This window comes from Hipposideros armiger, unplaced genomic scaffold (genome assembly GCF_001890085.2).
Source record: "Hipposideros armiger isolate ML-2016 unplaced genomic scaffold, ASM189008v1 scaffold_926, whole genome shotgun sequence".
NCBI classification, from domain to species: Eukaryota; Metazoa; Chordata; class Mammalia; order Chiroptera; family Hipposideridae; genus Hipposideros; species Hipposideros armiger.
In genome coordinates, this window is record NW_017732276.1 from 441,053 (window position 1) to 461,391 (window position 20,339).

A 20,339-nucleotide genomic window follows, 5' to 3' on the forward strand; every position below is an offset into this window, starting at 1 on the left:
TGTCCTCCACAACTAGATTGAAGAACAAAACGACAGCAACTTGTCTGTTCCCCTTCCCCCAATTCCCTAGTACTGTTCCCATCCCCCCAATTACCCAATAAAAAAAAAAAAGGCACGACACCCCGAGAGTATCCGTTGCCTCGTTTTTTTGACATTTTGTTGATTTTAGGAGCATTAACTCTGATGTCTGTCATTTCTCTGGACACCTCTCAGGTCCCAGGGAGAGGAAGCTGTGATGAAGGAATTCTTAACCCTGTCGAGTTGGTGTGTGCTCACGTTCTCTGAAGGGCTTTGAAATAAGTATTGTGTGGTTTGTCCTGAATGGTTACAAGGAAGAGGGTAGAATCAGCTTGCAGAAGTAAGAAGGGCACTGGACTTAAAGTCAGAGGACTGTAATCCAAGCAGACTCAGTTTCTGCTTCTGTGAGATGAGGTGAGGTTTTGGGGAGGCATTGGAATTCTGTAGTTAAAGGGAAGACATCTTAAGGGCTTCTTCACTTCCCTCCTTCCATACATAGGCCCTCTTTAAAGAAACTCAGTCATTGTTAGGGAGTTCAAGAAGCTTCAAATATTGAGTTTACTTGGATTTATTAACATATCTGCTTACTAGTCAATAAAATTCACAGAGTTATGTGGGCTGGGTATAAAAACTGTCATGTTAATAGTATTGTGGAGTTTTTGTTAATCTTGCATTGTCTGATTTTTATGGATTAAAGGAAGAATTTTATATATAGAAAACAGTGCCAGAAACTGGTTGTTCATAACACCCAGATCTTTCCAGCTGCCTCTTGTCTCTTAAGTAAATTAGAGAGCCTTTTTTGCCCATCCCCAGCCTGCGTATTGAACTCTTCTGGTCACTCTATGTGGCCTTCATCCCAGTCTACATAGGTCCATCTGCCTCATTTTACCCCTTCCTATTTCTCAAATGATCTTTACGTAAATTTGTAAGTATTCTTCATTGTCCTTTTTCCTATTGATTTATGTATCTGGTTTTCTCTTGTCTCATAGAGGCAGTACAGGGTTGTATAGCATATCGTTAGAGCATAGCTGGAATCAGACTGCCAGGGTTCCAATCCCAGCTCTGCAGTTTACTGTTGTCTCATATGGAAGAGAGGAATAAAAATAGTAATAACTCACAGGGTGAGTTTATATAAGTGAGTTTATATAAATATATATCATGCTAAGAAAGTACAAAGCAGGTAGTAATAAGGGCTGTATAAGTATTAACTATTATTAATATTATAGACATGTGTCCAGGTCATTGTGCCTGTTTAAGGACTTCTAGAGAGGAGGAGACCCAGGCCCCCAAGTGCAATCTGTTCTACAGTTAGATATTAATACGTTATTATTATTATTTTTTTAAAGATTTTCATTGGTGAATTGGGGGGATGGGAACAGTGCTGGGGAATTGGGGGAAGGAGAACAGACAAGGTGCTGTCGTTTTGTTCTTCAGTCTAGTTGTGGAGGACGTTGCTTCACTGGCCCAAGTTGGCACCATCATTGCGCTCTTCCCGGGTGAGGCACATCAGTCGCCGGCTTCTGGACGGCCGCTCACTATGGCTACTGGCCGGTCACACTGGCTGCTGGCTACATACTGTAGCCCATGGCAACCCACTGCCACAGGGGCTGCAGCCTACGCCGTCACCGGCGACTCATGGCAGCCCAGCTCCAGGTTGAGCTGTTGTTCAGCATCTTAGCTGTAGAGGGCAGTGTCACTGGCCCTCATGTGTGGGATCCAAACCGGGGCCCTCTGGCGTCCCAAGCCAGTTCTTAACCATCGCGCCACTCGGCCGGCCCATTAATACGTTATTAATAAACATAAGAGTCTTAGAACCTTACAGTATCAGTTTATTTTACGTAAAGAGTGTCACTACCTTTTAGCCTCTATTATGCAGTCATGGAGGCCAGTTAACGAAAGCTAAGAATGGGATTTCTACTTTAAGAGTTTCTGCTTGGAGACTCAGAAATGAGATTTGTACTAGACTTCTCTGTTGTCTATAAACTTTTTCCTAATGATTATGAAAATAGAGTAATGAGACTCCAAAATGTATAGTCATTCCTCGGTGTCCTCAGGGAACTGGTTCCAGACACCCCACCTCATGCTGATACCAAACTCCAAGGATGCACAAGTCCCTTATGTAAAATGGCATAGAACAATGCATACAGTTGGCCCTCTGCATCTGCAGATTCCCAACTGCAGATCGAAAATACTGTTTCAATCCATGGTAGGTTGAATCCATAAATGTGAAACTTGTGGCTATGGAGGGCCAGCTGTGCATCCACATCAATGACCTCTTCAAAGTTGTCACCTTGGTAGCATATACCTTATTCCACACCAACACTGCCATTATTCAGATCACTTTTTAAATTACCTTCTCAAACTGTTTTTGGATCTGCACAGGAAACTCCAACTTGTTTTACTATAACTAACACCTTGGTTTTTATACTAAAATAGTATTGATTCCTCTACCTTATGATTCTTAATTTGGAACAACCTGGCTGTTTCTGAAAATAACACCCACTCTCAAATAACTGGTATTTTTCACCACTAAATATAGTCAAAAGAATTTGTCCTGAGTCTTGAAGGCAATGCCAAGGTATTTCTGGAATCAGAATGAAGGTTCTCCAAAGTAATAGCTTTGAAATTCTCATTTAGAGGTGTAAGTTTTGTTTGTTGGCTGCAAAGTTGTATGATTCCATAACATATAAAGTCCCAGTCCTTCTGCAGAGGAAAAGTAACTGCATGTGCCACTAGGGGGTAGGGCTGGACATGATCCTTTAACATCTCAACCTTGTCTCCCCTCTGGTCTGGCTTGCTTTCTGTCTCTAGATGGAGCTCTGTTTTGCCACCCTGTAGGCTTGGCTCAAAAATGCTGTTTGTCATCACATGGCCATCTGGCCAGGGCTGGGGTAAGTCCTTGGGTTTGTTGCTCTGACCCCACAGACTGTTTTAGCCACCAGAACACCTGTTAACACTTTGACATTGGAAGGTGTAGAAAAGTAGCACTGAAACAACCCAGGATTGTTGTAGAGAAGGGCAAGCAAGGAGAGAGGAAGGAGCTTCAAAAATGTAAGGTACAAAGGAAGCATTGTGCAAAAATACCTATTTTGTCTACACACGTGCTTTCTGTGATAACAGAAATGCAAAGACAGTTTCTGAATGAGAGCCTTAACATTTCGTCATTTTCTTGCCCTAGAATAAACCTGGAAATGAGAAAGTGCTTTACCAGTTTGGCCTGGTGTTCTTGTGGGTGAGTGATAAAACCCTTGGGGGTATCGGAGGTTAGCTGTGACAACATGGAGATGGTCCAGCAGAGTCTCAGTGGTGCGAGCCAGAAAGCTTAAAATAGACCTGCATGTGGGTTTGAGATGCTTTGGGCCTGATGGTTAGTGACTTATTGTGGCCTTTGCCAAAATTAGTAATTAGAGGGAAGAGAGGCTGGCCTACCACACTCCTCTTTAGCTCCTACTTCCTTCCCTACAGGTCTTGAATAGGAAATCAGCAAATAATTATGAAGTACCTAAGTGATAGGTACCTGTTTTGTTACCATCCCAGTGTTGAGAGTTGCTTCTTTGAAACTAACTTATTTGGAGCTCTGCACTGAAAATGGCAAATCATCTATAAGAAAGAAACAGCAAGTATTCTGACTCATCTCTTATGGGCCAGAGGCTGTTATAAGTGCTTTCACAGTTGTCTCATTTAATATTTTAAAATCTGTTCTCAAAAGAATTTATAAGATGACTTTATGTTCAAGGGGGAAAAAATTAAGCTTTATTCTCTTGCAAAATTAGGGACAAGCCTCTTGGCTAATAGGCAGGAAGTTTTTGTGCACTAATTTGATATGAGCAGGAATATGAAAAGTAGGTATCTGAAGTAGCTGAACTAGAGGTTTAGGTGTTTTCAATAAGGACTGCAGGTCTGTGGACTTGAGAAAGGCACATATTTCAAAAATCTCTCCTAGTGGGGGTATCTGTGAATGCTAAGGATGACATGCATGGGGTGGGGAGTGTTGCCTAGCCATCAGACAGTCTGGCAAGGTTAATTTCTTTTTTTCAGTGTAATTTTATAGGTAGATCCCCCAGAATACAGAGCGTAAAAGGTGAAAGAAGGCCCTCAGAGGAACTGAGTCATTGGGGTGGGACTAGAGCACTTTTTACAATAAGTGTCAGGTCATGGGCATCTCTGAAGCAAGTCATGTCAATCTGGAGATTTCAGCAGGAACACCACCACCACCACCACCATGCTATAAACTCAAAAATAGTAGCTGCTGATTTGAACACTCCTTAAAAACTAAAATTATTTGCTTACCCGTACATTTTAACTACTAGTATATAGGCTTCTCAAGGGCAGAGACCATGTCTCTTTTATGCACTAATATAAACCCATGGCCTGGCATATAGTGAGAACTAACAGGTGGTGATTGCTTACTTTATACTACCCCTGTTCTAAGTGCATTGCCTTAGGATATCCTCACAATACTCATGAGGTAGGTGTTATCCTTATATCCATTTCACAGGAGAGAAAATAATTTCAATGAGGTAATTTTCCCAGGGTCACTTGAGTAGGAAGTAGAAGTACCGTTTATCCCAGCACTCTAAGGATTAGGTTGTAGTGACCACTACACAAAATAGTGCTCAATAAGGAATGAACGGACTTATTTCAAATGAAAAAGGGGCATGTTGCAACAGGTGAATGCTTTGTGGTAAAGACATAAAGAAAGAACTAAAGAAAATTTCACATTTTCATTATGGATTTAAGGGCAAACTGTATCCTTGTAATTGTAGAATTTTCATCCATGCTTATTGTGTCTGTGACCAACAAATTTTGCACAGCTCAGAGTAGCACCACTGAATAACCACTCTTGTCAGAATTCTGCAGGGTTTGGTTATGTTTTTTCAGGAAAGCCAATTGTGGCTATAAAAGTTTGTTATAAATATTAATATTATAAACATTATAAATATATTTATAGTTGTTACGTGATACAAAACAAACCACTTAATCGGTTTAAAGCTAAGAGTTATGTTTAGTTTAAAATGTTTTTAAGCAGTATCAACGGGAAAGATAGATGTTCAAGGAGAGAAAGAAGGCAGAGAAATTAAAGAGGAGTATTAATAATAGCTATTGAATTATGTATCCAGTTTCTGCTAGGAACAATGGGCTCTGGAAGTCTAATCAGAATATTTAGAGTATTAGTCAGGTACAGTATCTGGATTGTGAATTTATCCCTTCTTCAGGCATCATGGCTTTGTGAAATGAGTATAAGTTGGAGTCAAAGAGACCTGAGTTAGAATCCTAGCTCTGCTTCTTACTAGTTGGGTAGTCTTTCCAGATTTACCCAATAGCTTCAGCTTTTTTTTAAATCGAAGGTATGTTGTAAGGATTAATGATAATTAAATGAAAATGACATATGATGGCTGGAAAATAGCACCAAGCAGTAGCACTTCAGTGAATCTCCTATGGCTATTGTAACAATACCACAAATTTAGTGGCTTTATCAGCAGCACACATATCTTACAAATTCTGGAGGTCAGCAAGGGAGAGTGTTTTCTTGCCATATCCAGTCCAGCGTAAGAAGCTGCCTCATTCCTTCCTTATGGCTCCTTTCTCCATGTTCAAACCTAGCAGTGGAGCATCATCAGATCACTCTTTGACGCCGATCTCTTCTGCCTTCCTTTCTATAGGACCCTTGTGATTACATTGGGCCCGCTATGATAATCCCGGATAATCTCTGGATTTTGAAGTCAGCTGATAAGCAACTCTAATTCCACCTATAACATAGCAAATTCATAGGTTCTGGAGATTATGTCACACGATGTGGACATCTTTTAGGGAGGAGCATTATTCTACATACCACAGTGCTTTTCTCCCCTAACACTTGTTCACTCATTCGTATACTTATTAAAGAAAAATACGAATATTAAAAGTATATTTACCCCCAAAAAACCTCCTGTTTAGGTTGAGAGTTTAGATACAAAAAAATTAAACAATTAATGGACAAGCAGGACGGTAGGCAGTAAGCCCCAGTATGAGCCATTCAAGTTTGTGCTATAGGCTTTTGAAGGACATATTATTAATTGTGTGAGAGAAAAAAAAATCACTGGAAATTATGATTGTCTATAAGAAGTCAAGTAATAAGAGTGCCTCCTTCTTTCTGCGAAAGGTAAATGTGATCTTGAGTTGCAAAAAGAGGTGATAGCCTCCCTCCATACTGCCTCTGTGAGTCTCCACCAAACTTTCAGAGGAGCCAGAGGAGGGCAGCCAGCAGGATGAAGAGCCTAAAATCAGAACATTCATGGTGTGGTCTTCAAATAATTAAATGGCAATCGTATGAAAAGAAAGCTAGATTTATCTTTGAAAACTGGAATTTGAAAATGCTAGATTAAGTGTGTAGAAGTTAGATTTAAACTCAATATGATAACTTGATGTGGTTATAGATTTCTGAAAAATGGAATGTGCTCCCCTTTAGGTAATGAGTTTCTTGTTACTGGAGGTATTTAGATAGAATCTAGACAAGTATAAAAAAAAAAGTGTTCCCAAAGCCCTTTGTTCATGTCTTGAACATTGTACTTAAAATGTAATCATTTGTATTCCAGTCTCTTTGTATAAATCATGACCTCTTTGTGGACTGAACTTATCTATTCATTTTACTTGGTTTAAGAGGTACCCAGTAAATGTTGTATGCATGAATGGATGATGCTTGGTGAGGTTGAGGATTGAACAGAGACGTTTAAAGTCCTTACAACTCTGATACTCTCAATTCTCTGAGCTAGGGAATTGAACCAGGTTTAAATTATGGAATTGGAATCTAGAAAGGCAGAGGTGGTGGTGGTGCATTCTAGGTTTCACAGTATAGAAAGGCCCAGAGAGGAGGGGGAGAAAATCTGAGTGGAGGAGCTATGTTGGGTAAACAGGAGTTAGAGGTGGGGCAAAAGGCTGAATCTTGATTTACTGCAGTCAGGACCCAGGCTGACACTTAACTAAATCATTATGAAAGAAGAGAAAAAGTGCTCTGACAATCATATGCATCAGGCTAGATTGGGGATGACTGGGAGCTTGATATGGACTGAATTGTGCCCCCCCAAATTCATATGTTGAAGCCTTAACCCCCAACCTGATGGTATTAGGAGGTGGGGTCTTTGGAAGGTGATTAGGTTTAGATAAGGTCTTGAGGGTAGGGTCCTCATGATGGGATTACTGCTGTTATAAGAAGAAACACAGGAAACTTGCTTCCCTCTCTCCGCCCACATGAGGACACATGAGAAGGGAGCCATCTGCAACCCAAGAAAGAGCGCCCTCATCAGTGAAGAGAAGTGACTAGCACCTTGCTGTTGGACTTAGCCTCCAAAACTGAGAAATAAAGGTTGGTAGTTTGTTTAAGCCGCCCAGTCTATGGTATTTTGTTATGGCAATCTGAGCTGGCTAAGACAGGGCTGTCACCTAAATCTGTGAGTCAAGAGTTAAAACTCAAGAGCTAGACATGGCTGCAAGAATATAAAGGAGGGAACAGAGGGAAAAGACATTACTAAAAACATCAGGGCAGGGTGACTAGGTAAATAAGAAAGGGTATTATTACAGAGGCCCCAAACTTTGTGCATGGATGACCATGAGGATGCACATTTATGTCCATTGAGGTTCTTCCTTATTGAGATGAAAGGAATATGGGAAAATATTTGGAATACCCAGGACTTTCCAAAACTGATTCCATTAAATTCCTGGCTTAAAATCGGCTGTTTTTAATATTTATGAGGATGAAAATTCAAGAGTATTAGCCTGTGAAGAGCAAATGTGATTTAGAGGTAAGCTGTATTACCGGTAAAACTTTGCCCCGAATGGTGTAACAGCAAGTACTGTCATGTGAGAGCCCATTATGGGCCTGCACGATATGAGATACTGTGCTTGTATCTGTGTATGTGAAGGCCTCAGCTATACTGCACTCGGTCTGCTTTAGGGAAGCGCCCAAAGAAATTCTCATCCGTGTTAGTACTAAGGATAATTATATATCTCTTAAGTAATTAGATTTTTTTTTAAGTTCTTGGACTCTGGACTGAATAAATACCTCACTGTGTCTGTGTGTGTGGGTTGGGGGAGGTTGGAGTCGTTACTAAAAGTTTCAGAGCCAGAATTGTGGCCCAGTTTATAGGATTGTGTGATGATACGTTAGTTTTTAACCTCTCTCCTATTTCTTTTTTATATCCCCACTCTTGTTTTTTTTTGTCCTCTGTCCTCTTTTAATATATGCTGTCCTATATTTTATACATTTCTGAAAGTCGTCAAAAATTCATTCTGGAACAAAGGAGAACAAGTATAGTATATATTTCTATTTACATTAGTCCCCACTTTATAGATGAGGAAGCAATTATTTCTCTAACTTAGCCAAGATCACAGTGGGTGTATGAATTGTCTATTGCTGGGTAACAAATCACCTCCAAAATTAGCAGCTTAAAACAACAAACATTTATTTTCTCACTCAGTTTCTGAGAGTCAGGAATCTGGGAGCAGTGTAGCTGGGTGGTTCTGGCTCAGGTCTGATGAGGTTGTAGCCAAGCTGGCATCTGAGGCTACAGTCATCTGAAGGCTTGCCTGGGGCTGAAGAACCTGTTTCCAGTATACTCCCATAGCTGTTGGCAGAACATTTCCGTTCCTTGCCTTGTGGGCCTCTCTATAGGGCTTCTCACAACACAGGAGCTGGTTTTCCTCAGAGCAAGTGACCTGAGAGTGACAAAGGAACATTAAGATGGAAGCTGCAATATCTTTTATACCTTATTCTCAGAAGTGACATGCAATCACTTCTGTGTTATCCTATTGGTCATGCAAACCAACACTGGTGAAATCTGAAAGGGAACTCCACCAGGGTATGAATTCTAGTAGTGGGGATCACTGGGGGCCATCTTGGAGGCTGCCAACCATTATGAGTAAATAATAGAGATGAGTTTACATGGTGATGCTTATACAAAAGCATTGAATTCAGACATGCTAAAATTCTGTCCCCAGATGTTTCTATTTCTTTTATCCTTTTTTTCAAAGATTTTAATTCGGGAATTGGGGGAGGGGAACAGCGTTGGGGAATTGGGGAAGGGAAACAGAGAAGTTGCTGTCCTTTTGTTCTTCAGTCTAGTGGAGGATGTTGCTTCACTGGCCCTTGCTGGTATTATCATTGAGCTCTTCCTGGGTGAGGCAGTCGCTCGCTAGCCATTGGATAGCTGCTCATGGCGGCTCAGGTTAGCTCACAAAAGCACATGCTAGCTGCTGGCCAGCCCCACTGCAGCCTATGCTGACACCGTCACCTCACGGCAGCCCAATTCCAGGTCAAGCTGTTCACTATCTCAGCTGTAAGAGGGTGCAGCGTCACTGGCCCGCATGTGGGATCTGAACCAGGGCCCTGCTGCTCAGAGCCAACTCCTAATCAAGGTGCCACTTGGCCGGCCCTCTATTCCTTTCATCTTGAAGACTAGGTGAATAAGCACCAGCAAACAGTGTTGTTCTCAGTTTCCAGTTTCTTCCTCTGATCCTGCTTACAATTGCCAATGCCGCCACAATTTCATTTATAAAGCTTTGTGTAGCCTCATAACTATCTATGCATTACTGTAGGTAAATACAAATTTGATCTTTAAGACAGCACTAACTTAGATAATTTAATAAATTTAACTTTTGGATACCACTAAGGAGTTAAAATAATAGCTAACGTAACACTATATATACTTACATTCTCCGAATTTGGTAGTGAAGAAACGATTATAATTTTAATTCCATTCACTTTTTATGTTCTTTGCTTCATGGGAGATGTATGTATATAAAGGATAAAAGTTTTTGGTGATTCCACTCCTCATATGATGATTTCACCCCACATTTGTCAATAAGAAAATCCATGAAGATATTTTTATGGAATATATTTTTACTGCATAGCCAAATTTTGTGAGGGAAATAGATTAGGACATGTTGTTTTCCTGGATTCAGGGAACTGCTGGTTCACTGTTCAGTCTTCAGATCACAGATTCAGGCCAGGACTTGTCAAAAAACCACGTGCATAAATGAACACAGAGGATCTCATTTGCTGCTGGCTATTATCCTACCTTTTGATGATTCTCAGTCTATTCTGCATCTGGAAATTCCATATTCATTTTTTAAAATTTAACAGGAAATTAATTTACTTTTATATAAAAAACATCACACATCTATTATGGTCACCTCACATATGAAAAAACTGTATTTTGATCCCTACCTCACACTAAAAATCATTTCTAGGACTGCTCCATTTTCATTTGAAATATATATAAATTAATGTCATTGTCAATGTTGAAACACAGCTTGGCTAAAAAACAATTTCTTAGCTGAAGTTTTTTAGAATAATGGTGTTGACTATTTCAATTTCGGCTTAAATTTGCAAGTTATTGCTGTGGGGCAGTGGTATTAGGATGTTCATATAACTTTATATCTCTTGGACCTCCAGGGTCTAATGTGATATGCCAGTTTGCAAATAAGATCATCAATTTTGTCTAGGTAGAGAACTTTCTCTTTACATTTGACTTATGTACAAATTAATTTGATAAATACTCTTAGAACGCTTACTGTGTTCTAGACTTTGTGCTATGTTTGTCAATGGATAAAAGTGTAAGCCACAATCTTTGTGCCTTTAAGAACTCGTGGTCTTTACTTCATGGACGGTGTAGAGGCCTGACCACTGCACTGTACATCTGAACCTGCCATTGAATAATATTGTATGTCAACTATAATTGAATATGTATATAGTCACGGGATGTGGAATACAATGTGGGGAGTGGAGTTAATGGAATTGTAATAGATATGTATAATATTGGGGTAGGGGGGTGGATTGGGGAAAGGGGGTTGTCACTTTGTGAGGGGTGAAAAGCATAACTATTGCATTATTTTGTACACCTGAAACTAATAATAAAAACAAACAAAAAAATACCTGTGGTCTAGCTGCTAGAAAAACACTAACAGGAATAATTATGAAACCATGTTATATAACATACGTGGTCACAAAATGAGCAGAAAAGAGAAGGGGATTCATTTTGCTTGCTGGTGGACGGACAAGATGTGGATATCAGGAAAGACTTCTCTTAGGTCAGCGGTACCCAAATGTTGGTCCCATAACCAGTGCTAGTCTCTAATAGAATTTTCACTGACCTGTTGCAGAGTGAAAAACAAAAAAAGTCAGTGATATTTTTTTTCCTGTGAATAAACTGAATCCCATAAGCTTACCTTTATGATTTTAAAAATTCTTTAGCCTGAAATTGTGTACTTACGTGTTTTTTTCTGTTACATCGTCATTTACTTTATGAAGTCATAATGAAATATGTATTAGTATTTGCTTTCTTTAATTGCAAAATAAAACTTGTCAATCTCACATCAGTCTGCATTTTCATGCATTCATTCATTTGTGGGTCCTTGAAATCCAAAAGGTTAGGAGACATTTGAGATAGGGTGGGAAGAGAGAGATGTTCTTGTATAAAGAAGATCCTGCTGTTTGCCTGTCAGCAGTTTAATCCCAGCTATTTTAAGGGGAAATTAATTTGCGAGAAAGAAAAAATATGTGCTTGCTTTTTAAAACTGGTTTTGAATATTTTTCTTGTATGTATCTGGAGGAGTCGGGGGCAGGAGGAAGGTGGGTCTAAGAGAGAAACCTGTGCCCACTGTAGTATGGAATTTGAACTAGCAGCTTTGGAAAGCTGCCGCTGCCAACATGAATACTGATTTTAGAAGGATTTTTGCCCCATAATATCTTATGAACTTGAGATAAAATTAAGCTTGATAAATGTAAACCTTCTACTTTTTTCTAAGTGTTTGTTTAAAAAATAAGAACCTTTGTATATACAGGGTTTTTTCCCCTCCTAATTTTTCTCAAGGTGATGAAAGAAACATTGAGCCATCAGATCTGTGAGTCTAAGCAGGTCAGCGGTAATAGAATTTTTAACGTGGCCATGCTGAAGGCTGGCTGTGCCCAGTGTCCCTTGTTCATCTCATCTACAGTAATAAAGCTTTTCATCTATTTGCAAATGGATGCCTCTCAGGAGTTGAGCTATAGCCATAAATGTAGGGATGTTTCACTTTGAAGAGGGATTCAAGGAGAATGACAGATGATAAAAGAATTGGATAATATCAAAAGATGTTTAACAAGAGTATAGGGAGTCCCCTTTCTGAACTCTGGGGCAGAGATCTCACAGTTTATCTGCTCTGAGTTCCTCACAGCTTAAGTACTTTAAGAAATGATGAAGTATTTCCTTGAAAACTTGCCAGACAACACTTGTCAATAACAGGCTCTCAGCCTACTGTGTATTTGGAAGTTTTCCCTCTTAATGGTAAAGTAAGGGCTCTAAGGTCAGATATGCTCTGTTTAAATCCTTCCTTACATCTTACTACTATCAAGTCACAACCTTGCTAAGCCTTAGTTTCCTTGTCTCTACAATGGGACTAATAGTTCTCTAGTTCCATAGGACTGTTGTAAACCAAAAGGCGTGCAATAAGGAGAAACTACTATTCTTATATTTTAATTTTTACTATTCCTTCCAGGAGGAGACCCTCTCTCCTGCCCCCTCTGTCCTTTTCTATCACTGTCTACCATCGTTGAGTCTGGAAGGTCCTGATTGAAGAGAACATTTATGCTAATTGACTCTTTCAGCTTCCTTGAAACTAAAGCATCTACACATGAACAACAACAAAAAATATTCTAATGTTCATATGGCAGATCATTTATTTTAATTAGCTGTCATATATTTAAGCAAATTAACCAAAATTTTATGTCAAAATATTTCTAGACAAAATCATGTAGAGAATAAATGTTAAGTAAGCAAATTATACATTCTATTAACAATCCACAGACTTGCTTCTCTCCATGACCTTTAGCAAGTCAGCAATCAAATATTGGAATGAGATAAAACACTAGTGATGATGGGATAGTGGAATATTACAAATCCTTCCTACTTTGCAAAAAGAAAATAGATACTTGGCCTCGAGGAGTAGACTCATTACCTGATCTGGTACACAGAGGTGTGCCTTGAAGTCTATCTGTCCTGAAATGACTGACTAAGCTGTTGGAGGTTGAGATAGAGAAGTTAAGAAGGCCCCCTTTACACACTTCCAAGCAACAAATTTTGTAAGTAAATTAAAAGGCGGTGGAGTGGTCATGAGGTTATAGCACTTGCTTAGAAATGTTGAAGTGACCTAATCTTGAAGAACACTATTTTGTGTCATTAATTCATTCAGTCAATAATTATCAGATGCCCACTGTGTGCCAGACATTGTTCTGGATTTTGGAGATCAAACAGGACCAACTCCTTGTTCTCATGGAACTTACAATTTAGTGGTAAAAACACCCCACAGGAGGGCCGGCCTAGTGGCATGTTGGTTAGGAGTTGGCTTGGGACACCAGCTCTGAGCAGCAGGGCCCTGGTTCAGATCCCACATGCGGGCCAGTGACGCTGCCTCCTCTACAGCTAAGATGGTGAACAACAGCTTGACCTGGAGCTGGGCTGCCGTGAGTCGCTGGCGATGGCTAGGCTACAGTGGGGCTGGCCAGCAGCTGGCATGCACTTTCATGAGCTGCTGTGAGTGGCTGTTCAATGGCCGGCGAGCGACTGCCTCACCCGGGAAGAGCACAATAATACCAACATCGGCCAGTGAAATGACGTCCTTCACAACTAGACTGAAGAAAAAAAGGACAGCAACTTGTCTGTTCCCCTTTCCCAATTCCCCAATGCTATTCCCTACCCCAATTCCCCAATAAAATTATTTTTTAAAAAACCAAAAAATCCAACCCCACAAGAATTCACTCTTATGGCATAGGAACACCCTGAGGGTGGGCTTGGTGGCTTATGTACCATAATCACCATGCTTAATATTCACTCAGAGACTTAGGGTATGTTTTCATGTTATACTAATGAAAAGTAGCAACTTCCAATTAAAGCTGCTAGTATTTTTGACCTCTCAAAAATGATTGCTATGACTTTGGAGATCTATTTTTATCCTGCTTTCTGAAGTTATGTCCTTCATGGTAGCCAACAAGGAAAATACCACCTTCACACAATGTGATACTACAAGCGCTAAGTTATCCATGATACTTGAGCTGTCGACATGCTGAGAAGCAACCCTTTGATTTATCTAATGTAATTTTGTGCTTTAAGCATCAGGGCTACCTACCTAGGGTTTGACTCTTTGGTATGTTTAACTGTTTTTGGTATGCCTTCTTAAGTTTTGATGTAAATTTTAATGAGTCAGAAAATCTAGCTGAGCAAACCTGGATAATATTATATGTATTGGTAAAGCCATGAGAATGACCTTCAGATTTCTGTAGGCTGGTGGTTTGTAAAGGAGGAGGGTTAGTTTTAACCTTAATATCCCCCACCACAACCTTTGTAAAAAACACATGGTAAGTTAAGCACATTAGGTGTTGTATTTCAGCTATGGAGTGATATCCAATACCAAGTCAACATTTGTTTTTAACTCTGAATGCACTGTATTAACTAGTTAAGAACAAGTCTTCTCTTAAATATCTGATGCAGATTATTCATTAATTACAACAGGAAATATGGTACCTTTACAATGGAGATATCTGGCAGACACCACCATCACCAATGAATCAAATGTTATCATTGATGGTGATTATTGACTGATATTATGTTCTCCCTGATGTGATACAATGGGAATTACACAGCATCACCTTGGTAATATTCTTACAGAGAATGTTTAACCATTTCGCTTTTTTCCTCAAAGCAGGCAAATCCAGATTGTGGGACATTCTGGTATGCAGTTGGCTTGGACTCTTCAAAAATATTCATGCTCTGAAAGACAAAAAAATACCCAAAGTACGTGAATGCTCCAAATTAAGAGACTAAGGAGACATGGCAGCTGAGGATGGGATGCTAAGTCCAAAAATAAAGGCAAGAAGAGTGGAGGGGAAGGGAGAGGAGGAAGGAAGAAAATACCAAAAAGGATATTTGGGGGGAAATTGGTGAAATTTGAATATAGTCTTTTTATTAGATAATCCTTTTGTATTGGTATTGAGATCCTTTATTGTTGTGAAGGAGAATGTCTTTGTTCTTGGGAGATACATGCTGAAATTTTTAGGTTTGAAATGTCATGATGACTGCAACATTCAAATGGTTCAAGACAAAAGTAAACATATGGGGAGAGAGAAGCAAACATGGCAAAATGTTAATTGCTGACTGAATCTAGGTGAAGGAAATATGTGTGTTCACTGTATTATTCTTTCAACTTATTTATAGGTTTCAAAATTTTCAACATAAAAAGTGGGGAGGGCCGGCTGAGTGGCTCAGTTGGTTAAGAGTTAGCTTAAGAGTGCGAGCTCTGAGCAACAGGGCCACCAGTTCAATTCCCACGTGCGCTAGTGACGCTGCACCCAAGCTGAGCTGCTGCTGAGCTGTCAACAGGTGGCAGGATGGCTCAGCTGGTGAGAGCACATGCTCCTAACAACAAGACTGCCTGTTCGATGGTGGGCTATGCTCTCCTGCAACTAAGACTGAACTTGGCACCTTGAGCTGAGCTACCACCCAGATGGCTCAGTGGATAGAGCATGTGTTCTTAACAACAAGGCTGCTGGTTCGACTTCTGCATGGGATGGTGGCTACGCCCACCCGCAACTAAAATTGAACACAGCACCTTGAGCTTAGAGACCACACGCTGCCGACAGGAAGCCAGATGGCGACTGATGCCCTCTACAACCAAGACTGAAGAACAACGACTTGGCTGGTCCCCTCCCCAAATTCCCCAATTAAAAAAAAAAAAGTGGGGAGATAAGGAAAGTCTATTTGAGGGAAATTATTATAGAAATCTGGAATGAAAATGTTAACCAAAAAATAAAAGGCCTATCAAAGTGAGAGGCAATATGCATTTATTTGAGATCAAAGAATAGTTATTCTGAAAGCAATGATTCAGACAGGAGCCAAAATAATATTCTGATTAGGAGACAAAGGCAATGAGTATTTATGAGAAAGGAAAGGGGAACAATTACATAATAGAAGGAAGGCATTTCTGTTGGTGCAGATAGATAATAGTGATGTTTAATCTAAAAAGCGTTCTTAATTTTCAGTCTGATAGACATCAGTATGGTAGTCATAATAACTGCTTTCTTGTTATCCTTGTAAAAAGATCTTTGGAACACAAGGTTGCTTAGCCCCAGTTCAAAGGTTACGTTGCCCTGTTTTAAGATTACAAAGGTTCGAGGCATAAGACATGATAGGCAGTTCCTCTGGCATGGCCGCTCCGGCTCCATTTTGAAGTGGCTCCATTAATTTTTTACAAAAACAAAGATGTAAGAAAAAGCACATGCATACAACTGAGTTGTGACATTTCAGAGGAAGAAACCCAGGACAATGGACAGTGGGACTCACAAGGGTTCTGTTCTGGTGGTTCCTCTGCCATCAACAGCTGTGTGATCATGGGCAACCTGCCAAAACTCTGAATTTGTTTCCTAGGGCTGCCATCACAAACTATGTGGCTTAAAACAACAGAAATGTACTGTCTCATAAGTTCTGGAGGCCAGAAATTAATATCAAGGTGTCAGCATGGCCATGCTCCCTCTGAAACCTGTAGGGGAGAATCCTTCCTTGTGTCTTCCTTGCTTCTGGTGGTAGCTAGCAATCCTTGGGGATCCCGGGCTCACAGCTGCAGAAGTTAAATCTCTTCCTCTGTTGTTACATAGTGTTGTCCCCTCCTAGTATCTCTTCTCCTCTAGTGAGGACAGCAGGTAATTGGACTAGGGCCCACCTTAACAACCTCATTTTAAGTGTGATTACATGTGCAAAAGACCCTATTTTTAAATAAGGTTGCATTCACAGGTACTAGGGGTTAGGGCTTTGACATATCTTTTGGGGGGACACAATTCAACCCATTAAATTTTCCATCCTTGTTTCTCTAACTCCCAAACAGCTATGGGGGATGCAGTGGTGCTGGTGAACCAAAATGAAGTCTGAAGTCCCTTCTGTCCGAGAGTCTAGGCTCTGTATGACCACATTTCTCAGCTGAGACGTTAGTCATCCTTGGGCAACTAAGGAGCCAAAAAGAGGCTTGGTGAGGAGGAAGTTCCAGGTCATTACAAAACAGAAGAAATGCATGCAGCCTTCGGAAAACATGATTCATATACCTTCTTGGCATAACGCTGTTTTATTTTGCTCATCACAGTTCTTTTCTTTGTCCTCATTTTTATTTATCTGAATGATTGTTGGTCAAAAGTTTTCTAAACTGAATTCCAATCCCGTTACTCATAAAATTACATTAAAAAAAATAATGGTCACGGGTCGGCCAAGTGGCTCAGCTGGTTAAGAGCTTGCTTGGGAGCACCAGCTCTGAGCAGCAGGGCTGCGGTTTGGATCCCACATTGAGGGCCAGTGATGCTGTGCCCTCTACAGCTAAGATGATGAACAACAGCTCGACCTGGAGCTGGGCTGCTGTGAGTTGCCAGCGATGGCGTAGGCTGCAGCAGGGCTGCAGTGGGCTGCCATGAGCTACATGAGTGGCTGGCAGCCAGCGTGAGCGGCTGGTAGCTGGTGTGAGCTACCGGGAGCTGCTGTGAGTGGCCGACCAACAATCGGCGACCCGATTGCCTCATCCAGGAAGAGCACAATGATCATACCAACATGGGCCAGTGAACCAATGTCCACCACAACTAGACTGAAGAACAAAACAGCAATTTGTCTACCTGTCTGTTCCCCTTCCCCAATTCCCCAACGCTGTTACCTGCCCCCCAATTCCCCAATAAAATCTTAAAAAAATAATAATGGTCACATTATAATGGTCACATCAAAAGTGCTTTTCAGAAGTTGAATAGGCCACTAGCTGGAGCAGACTAATGAGAAAAATCAAGACTCCTCTCTCTGTCTTTGTCCTTCAGGCTAAAAAAAAAAAAAAAGCAAGATAAAAAGGGAGGACGTTCTGGTTCTGTAATGAATACAGGCAACAACACCTTTAAACTAGCTGACCCCTCCTGCTGGTTCAGTTCTGTGTATCTGGATATCATCCTTTGAGATCATCCAGGATTGCAAGCAGAAGAGGCAGGGAGCAACATAAATAGAGATGAGAACTATCCATATTCTTTCCTGATGTCTCTGTGCTTCAAAGAAAAAACTGTGTCAAAGCTGGGGCAGGGGAAAGCACCGAACAGTGAGTTGAAAAACGATGTGTTCCCACAACCCCACGCACGCCATCCTCAGTACTCAGCAATACGAGTAGGCTGTCTATAAAGATGCATCTGCCTCTCTCCTGCATCTCTCCCTATGTGACCTAAGGTGGATGCCAGATCTGTAAACCAGGACAGGCTGGTTTTCCAGCTGGGAAATCTCTGACTTGTGGGCAGGAAGCAAAAACCTCAGTGAAATGGAATCTTCTCCAAAATTAAATAGTGCTATTTTTTTCCTGACTTTCAAAAATTATTTATTGGGTTGTTGTAAAAGTCATGACGCATTTTTGCAACAAAAAACATAGAAAAAATACGTCATGACTTTTCCAACAACCCAATAGTTGGTAATTTAATATAATGATGTCATTGTGAAAGCCTGCACTGTCACTTGCTGCTGCCAACACTAGGTAAAAACACTGGGAATTCACATTGTCATTATTCTGGTCTTTCTCTGCCATTCATTTAGCAATGGGAGTTATGGGTTTGTCATAATTTCTGTTATTACCTCTTATTTTCAAAGCCTCTCTCAGTTGTTGAAAATTGCATTGTACTAGATGGAAGCCTAGAGGTAATTTCCTTTAGTGTTATAGTGGCTGCATTCTTTTGTGGCTGTATGTGACTTTGCAAGTGATTTCAATATCTTTTTATTTTAAAAAATTAATTCAGGGAGTGCTTGAGATCTTGCTTCCCTGTAAGTTTTGGCTCAAATAAACTCATAAAAATTAAAAAAAAATAAGTTTCAACCTTTTTTTTTCATATAACTCTTATCCAAGATTGGGATGTGAATCATGTGAAGTAAATATTTACCAACAGTACACAATACAACAAAGTACTGCCTTCATGGCAACAGAAAAAGGTATAGCCAGGAAGTAATGAGATTGGTATGGTGATATTTGTAATTCTTTATGATTACATGTTGTGTATCTCTGAGATTTACAATATAAAACAAAGGGGAAGAGAAGATATGCTCTTAAATTAGAAATTTAAATTATATGTATTGCACTTGTTATAGACATTGGGATTTTTCTCTTCAAATCATAGAATTTCAGTATCTGAAGACCTTAGGTCTCATCTTATCCATCAGTTATGGATACTTATTCCATCAATTCCACATTCCCCTTCCACCCTTCTAATAATGTATCAGTTATTTTTTGCTGTGTAACAAACAACCCCAAAACTTAACAACAAAAAAAATAATCACTGAGTAGTTCACAATTCTACGTATTCACAATTTGAATTAAGCTCAGCTAGGTGGTTCTTTTGCTGGTCCTGCTTGGGCTCACTAATGGGTAGTAGCTCAGTAGTTCTGGCTATTAGTTCATCCAGAAGCTGATGGAACATGGATAGCCTCATTCACAGGTCTGGAGGTTGGCTATGGTGCAGAAGTAACTACACCATGTGTCTGCAGTATCTAGCAGGCTACTCCAGACTTTTCACTGGCCACTGGGTTCCAAATACAGCACAAGAGAGCAGACCGTAATGCACAAACTCTTTTCAAGCCTCTGTTTGTGTCACATTTGCAAATGTGTCCTTGGCCAAAGCCAACTGCATGGCCAAGTTCACATGCAAGGAGGTGAAGAAATAAGACTCCATCTCTTGTTGGAAGGAGCAGCAACGTAAATGGAAGTATGTATCCATTTGTTATTTGGAAACTAGGATCCCATCCTGATAGCTTCAGCTGGTATCTCCATAGTATTCGGTCTTGCCTGAAAAGAAATGGAATGGGAGATAGTTATGGCCTCTGTGCATGGAAGGACCAAAAAAACTACCTAAAGGAAGTGGCAATTCATCCTGATTGTCCAAGGACAATGAGTTAGTAATAGGGGTGGGTACACCCCAACACAGCTCTTTTCTGTCCCTCAGCTGGCCCCAACCCTGCCCCCATGATCTGTACCCAAGACTTAAGGAGAAGAGGTTGCAATAAAAAGAACATAATAGGGTTTCAGTGAAGTTTCTAGGGGAAACATGGGGATTTAGAGGGTGATGGGAGCATTTCTCATTTGGGTTTCCTCTGCTGGGGAAGGGAGTGGGTGGGGCGAGTTGATGTGGGAATGGAAATCAGCCTGGGGCAGGCACCCAAGTCTTTGACCCCTGCTTTGGTGGAATACCCATAAGGAACTCTGCAGCCTCAGCAGGTCAAGGCAGGACAGTGGATTTGTTCCCAAGCACACATGAGACATTCTCTCAGGCC

At 40.5% G+C, this 20,339-nt stretch overlaps 1 long non-coding RNA gene across 1 annotated transcript in view; it reads left to right on the top strand.

The window, feature by feature from the left end:
• LOC109375319 (uncharacterized) overlaps positions 1–15,312 on the top strand; it is a 16,115-nt gene extending 803 nt beyond the window's left edge. Inside the window, exons 2-5 of the long non-coding RNA XR_002122546.1 lie at positions 2,830–2,909; positions 3,197–3,250; positions 7,251–7,360; positions 14,728–15,312. This is a non-coding gene — a long non-coding RNA (uncharacterized LOC109375319). The remainder of the gene's footprint in view (positions 1–2,829; positions 2,910–3,196; positions 3,251–7,250; positions 7,361–14,727) is intronic.
• The last annotated feature ends 5,027 nt before the right edge of the window (positions 15,313–20,339 follow it).